Genomic DNA, 6,162 nt, shown 5'->3' with positions numbered 1-6,162 from the left:
ACCCGAGAACCTACTCACTTCACATTTGCCAAGAAGACAGTCTTGTTCAGAGTCTATTCAGCCTGGGAACCCCAGGGAATATTCAGAACCCTAGAGACAGAAACAATATGAAGACAGTCATTTCTCTGAAGCAACAATTTGTATTTTCATATCTTTGATACACAGTCTAATACTCAAATCAATAGGCCAATGGAGATTCACCTAGTGCAAGTTTAATAAGGAAAATAGTTTTTTGGAAAAAAAAAAAGATTGGAAAGCCAGAGATATTACCTGCGGCTGTGTTAGATTGTGGAGGGGTGTAAAGTTGGCTCTTTCCTTTTCCCCCAGTGTAATGAAACAGAGAAGCCAAACCTCCGAGTTGATTGTAATCATACAGAAATGGGAGTTTCTGGCTGTTTTCTGTTCCCCCTCCACCTCCTACCCTTCCTACCCTTGCTCCAATCAATACAACAAGTTTTATTTTCTCTGATGAAAGCTCGATTTTATTCTTCTTTTTCTCTCTCTCTCTTTTTTTTTTTTTTTTTTTTTTTGCAATTTAGGCTTCCTCAAGCCTGGCCTGGCTTTGCAGTCAGAAAAATCAGCTTCCAAATCATGGCATGGGTTTTGGAAAGCCAAAGCTAAGGCCTGTCCCAGAAAGTGGATGGGCAAAATAGATAGAAACAAAATGCAAAAAGCAGGACAGATGACAAGGCTGGGAGGACCGAGAGGCTGGCAGCAGGTGAAGGTTTGTCCTGGCAGAGTTCTTTCCTCGTCCCAAAGCTGTGTCTTCCTGCTGGTAGTACCATGATTCGTCTGATGCCAAGGTCAAGCTCAGTTCACCAAGACAGTGGCCCCTGCTCCATTAGAATAAGAAGTGTGGCCACGCAGCCTCCATATTAGTGTTCTGACTGGAGCAACTGCGTTCCAGGCCATAGCTGCTCAGTAAATATTCATTGAGTGCCTACCGGGTACCAAGCACTATTCCAGGCCCTGAAGGTACAGCAGTAAGCACTGGAGACTAGCTTATGGAGCTTGCGTTCTGCTAGAAAGAAGCAGAAGATAAACAAGTGAATAAGATAATATCAGATAGTGAAAATGCTATAATGAAAATTTTTTAAAGGCTGCTAAAGATCAGAAAAGCATTTCTGAAAAGAGAGAGAGGAGGAGGAGGAAGTGTTTGAGCTGAGATTTAAATGTAAACAAGGAGCCAATTCTGGGAAGGCCTGAGGGAAAGTCCCAGGTACAAAAAACCACAGGTACAAAGGCCTTTGGGGGAAAATAAGTTTTGGCTGGAAGACTGAAAACGAATGTCTGAATGGCCAGAATGTGTGAGTGCAGGGAGGGTGGTAGGAGATTGTCAAAGAACTAGTCAAGATGAACATCACATAGGAACTTGTGGACTTTATAATAAGAAATTGTGATGGGAAATAATCGTCTGATATACGTTTCCGAAAGGTCTTTCTGGCCACCGCATAGGGGAGGGATTGTTGGGGTGGGGTGGCATGGAGGGAGAAGCCGAGGAAACAACTGGAGGGCTACAGCTTGGTCCCGCTGGGGATCTGAATGCTTGAGCCGGGACAGGAGCAGAGAAAGGGTGGGAAGTGGATGGAATCCGGGTGTGTTCTGGAGGTGGAGTTACCAGGACTGGCTGATCCGTGTGATAGGGGAGAAATACAAACAGAGGATTCGCAGGTGGCTCTTAGGTTTTGACTTGAGCAACTGGTTGATAGGATGTCGTGTCCACTCCTGAGATGAGGATGACAAGAGAAATCAAAAGTCCTGTCTTAGATGTCTGACATTTGAGATCTTTATTTGACACCCAAGTGCAGATGTCAGGAATGCATTTGGGTACAGAGGTCAAGGGCTCTGTTGTAGGAGCCTAAATTCTCTGGGCCAGTGTGCTGACCACCCACCTCTGCATCCTGCTCTTTCAGCGGCTCTCTGTTCATGGACTCGGGAAACACGATTCAGTGCCTACTGTACTCTGGGCCTAAGTGCAGTGCTGAGTGACAATGACGTGAGCAAGGCTCGAGGCATGACCTGTCACCAAGGACAGGGCGCGCAGTCCTGGATCCTTAGTATATAATGGGACCCTCTTGATTTTGTTTTTCCTGCCAAATGGCCATCCCAGTGAACACCAATGCTTTACTGTTTTTATTCCAGGGCTTCTCAGCTTGGTGTCCCAGAGCTCACCTGGGAAGGGATCTTAAAGGGTCATTACTCAAATCTCCAGCGACCGTTTGCCCAGACCCGCCTGACCTGAGTGCCCTGGTGATGTGGCACTCGCCCCCGTGCTCTGGGAGGCTCTGCCGGGTCTCGGAACCGGATTCTCAGGGGAGACAAAAGGCATGGGGACAAATTGCTGATATTTGCAACGAAGTGGTAAATCCAGGGATTGCGAGCAGACAGGAGGTCTTTGGGTGCTGTGGAGGGCCTGCCCCAGGGCGCACATGCAGTGGCCCAGTCCCTTCTGGCCAGCCCACATCCGGGAACTGCTGGTCGCAGCGCTAGCTGCAGTGTTTCTGGAAGGGATAACAAGGGCAGAGTACATGACCTCAGACTGGAGATAATTTTGCTGGCGTCCCAGGGGTGTGCAGAGATGGGTCTTGGTTAAGATCTGTCACCAGCCTGAGACTGGCAGAGCCACATGCAGCATCACAAGCTTATTCATGGGCTACGTTCTCTCTGTGGCCAGAAAGAAGACAGTCCTATCTTCACTCCTCCCCAGAGGAGAGAAGGAAAGGCAATCCTGGGGACCTACCTTTGGTTCCGAGGAGGCCTGCCTGGGCCTGTCCTCATCCTGCCCCCACCCCCTGACCCCACGTCCCCTCCTGCTGTCACGTCTCCACTCTCCCAGGTCGCCGAGCGTTGATTTGTGTTCATCTCCACTCCTGGCTCAGGTAGGCCTGGCAATGATAAATCAAGACGAGGACACAGCTGTCAGTAACGAAGCAGGAAGGACTTGCCAGTCTCGCCAACTTATTAGCAGTGAGTCACAGGGAAGCTTCCGCAGCTCCCCAGCCCGCCACGTGGCCCCTGGTCCTCCTGGAGTTGTCAGCAGACAGGTGCAGCCGCACGGCCCAGCCGTGGGGAGGAGGAGTGGGACGGGCAGGCTGCGCGGCGCCCCAGCGGACACACACCTGGGACGGGGCCCACAGGGGGACGCAGCCTGGCTGCTTCAGGTCAGGGTGAGCGTCTTCTCCCCGAGGACGGGGGGCACTGTTACGGTTTAGAGACACAGTTTATAACCTCTAGAATTCTGGCGTTGGAAGGGAAAGACCCCATCTAGGCCAACCCTGTGCTTTGGGGCAGGGGAAGGTCTTTAGCAAGCCCTCCCCAGACCGCAGGGAGTGTGCGGCGCAGGGAAGTGGGCTGCACACCTGGTGGCCCTGCAGTCCCGGGTCGGCTTTGCTGAGAGCTGGCCACGCTGCTGCCTTGGGGTGTCAGCTCTATGTCCTCGTAAAGCATCCTCCTTTTCTGCTGTAGTAGCGTGAGCAGTTTTCTGATTCTTGAAACCAAAGCAGTCTTGTTAAGAGACTATATGAACATATACAGCATTTTGCAGTATGCACGTACTGAATAAGTCTCCAATCTGAATTTTCTCTGAGCCTCAGAGCTATACATCCAACTGCCTGGTGGACCTCTCCACTTGAGGTCCTGCAGGCTCCTCGACTCAACAGCAATCCCACCGTAAACACCCACACATTACAGAGAGGACGAACATCCCTCCGACCCATAACCCATTCACTCCCAATCTGCTTTTTGGAGGCAAGCAACCTTGATAATTTGTTTGTCTGCTGCCAGATCTTTTCAGATACATTTGCATATGTGCATACACACACACTTAGATATATAGATACATGTGTCTGTTTTCATTTACTTAAATGATGTTATAGTCTAGGTATCATTTGACAACCCACTCTTTTCCTACTGAGGATGTCTTGGCTGTCTTTCCACATTCAGATTATTTGCCTTGGTCTTTCAAACTGTTATATAATGTCCCACAGGCTGATGTACCATAATTAGTTTAGCTATTCCCATTGGAGGGCATTTATACCATTTTTGTTTTTTCAGTTACAAACAACACTGCAGAGTCCTTCCTTGTGATGGCCCTTTGGGACACACACAAGGACTCCTTGGGGACAGTCACTGAAAGCTGGACTCCAAGGAATGGAGCCACTTTCACCTTCCTTACCCATCACACAGCCCAAATGATCCATAGGTCTTCTTCCTCCTTCCAGCCAATCGCTAGCACTGGCTGGTCCTTCCCTTGCCTTCCAAACGGCCTCCTCCTGTCAGTTTAACTGCCCCTCTGTCCTCCAGACCCACTCACACCCTGCCTGGGCTGTCACCACCACAGTTTCCCACTGCCCACCCCTCAGGCTCAGTCTTGGCCCTGGCTACACTGCCTCTATCCTCTGCTCAAGAGACCCGCTGAAAAGGGGAGACCTGATGGGGTTGTCCACTTCCTAACCATGAGCTCTCATGTTCCAAGGGGAAGTCCAAACCCCTCACTGTGGCATGGAAGGCCTTTTGGGGTTGGCTTAGTCTGTTTTGTGCTGCTACAGCAGAAAGCCTGAGGCTGGATAATTTGTAATGAATGGAAATTATTGGCTCATGGTTCTAGAGGTCGGGAAGTCCAAGATCGAGAAGCCAGTATCTGGCAAGGGCCTTCCTGCTGCATCATCCCATGTGGAAAGGGCAAAGAAAGGGCATGAGAGAACAAGAGACCCAACCTGCCGCCTCAAGCCTTTTTAGAAGCAGCATTCATGCATTTACGAGGGCTGTGTTGGGGATTACGTTTCTAACACATGCCTTTGGGGGGCACATTCAAACCTGTGGTCCCAGCCTGACTGCCCAGGCTGGATCATCTCTTTGTCACTTCTGCTGTAACTGTCTGAAATCAGGCAACTGGCTGCAGTTCTCCACTCAGTCCTACTCTGCTATTTCTTGACGCCTTTCTTGATGCTTTCTCCCATGCTGTGACTTCTGCTGGGAACATACTTGCCTTTTCCCTTCCCCTGATTAACCCCTTCTCATCCTGTAAGCCTCAGCTCAGGTGCCACCCCACCCAGAGAACCGCATCCAGAGCAGGGTCAGGTGCCCCTCCCATGTTCTCACCAGCACACTCCGCCCTTGAGCACTGCACTTCTCACCTGCACCCTGGTCATTCACATGTGTGCACCTGCTCTCCCGGGACCGTGAGCTCCATGAGGGAGCATGCTTGGCCTCAGCCACCACTGTGCCTTCGGAGCAGACAGTGCTATCTCTATCTGTTTCCTGATCCAAGTCCTTTCGAGGGGTCTGGCCCCACTTGCCAGCTGCAGGAGGTTGCAGTGTGACCCAGCCAGTAGGAATGGACATCAGGCCCAGGACGCGCCGTGCACGCTGTGGGGAGAAAAGGCTCTCTTTCAGCCCAGCGTAGCATTGTGAGCATCTAAAGCTCGTGAGGCTGGAGCTATCATGCCACCTTTAGGAGTTGCCTATGGGACAATGGGAGCCAAGAAAAGGAAAGAACGAGCACACTTGTAGCTCTGACTCGGGCAGGGCAAAGGCAATACATGTAACCTAAACATTTGTACTCCCATAATATTCTGAAATTTAAAAATATTTGAGTCCCAATGACATCATTTGAGCTCCAGGATGGGACCATCTACACTTCACCTTCGTGTAAGCCAATGGTTTCTTTTCATTTTAAGCTGCTTTAAACTGTGTTTTCTGTCACTTACGACTGAAAGAGTCCAGTGGATGTGCCAAGGACGGGCACGCGTGACATCCCTGTGTGGTCCCCTCCTCTATGCAGCAGAGCCGACAGCGTGACCAATAGGTACTGCAGAAGAGAGTGAGTCACTCCCAAGGGCAGGTCACAAAGAACCTGCAGCTCCCGCTGTGCTCCCTCTGGGGATGCCACCGCCACGCCCTGAAGGCGCCCGGCAGTCCTGTGGTGTCAGTCACGTCTCCATGGCTGCAGCCTCATGAGGTGCCCAAGCTAACACCCAATCCCTGACCCACAGGCACTGTGAGAGAACAAATAAGTACTGTTGCCTGAAGTCACTAAGTTTGGGGGTGATTTGTTACACAGCAATGGATAAGCCATTCGCCTCCCCAATCTGCCGCCGCGACACGGAAGCCCCAACCCTCAAAGCCCCTCAACTTTTCAGTGCTGCCAGAATTCACCCAGCT

The 6,162-nt window shown here is 50.8% G+C and overlaps 1 long non-coding RNA gene across 1 annotated transcript; it reads right to left on the bottom strand.

The window, feature by feature from the left end:
- Positions 1-932: 932 nt before the first annotated feature.
- Positions 933-4,282, bottom strand: LOC105884757 (uncharacterized). Its single transcript, XR_001160347.3, has 5 exons — positions 4,175-4,282; positions 3,360-3,487; positions 2,741-2,885; positions 1,619-1,725; positions 933-1,021 (listed from the first exon to the last, which is right to left on the bottom strand). It is a non-coding gene; the product is annotated as an uncharacterized LOC105884757 (long non-coding RNA).
- Between the last annotated feature and the right edge of the window lie 1,880 nt (positions 4,283-6,162).

This window comes from Microcebus murinus, chromosome 20 (assembly GCF_040939455.1).
Source record: "Microcebus murinus isolate Inina chromosome 20, M.murinus_Inina_mat1.0, whole genome shotgun sequence".
Lineage (NCBI taxonomy): Eukaryota > Metazoa > Chordata > Mammalia > Primates > Cheirogaleidae > Microcebus > Microcebus murinus.
Note: the sequence above shows the minus strand (reverse complement) of the source record. Positions and strands in the feature narration are given on the sequence as shown.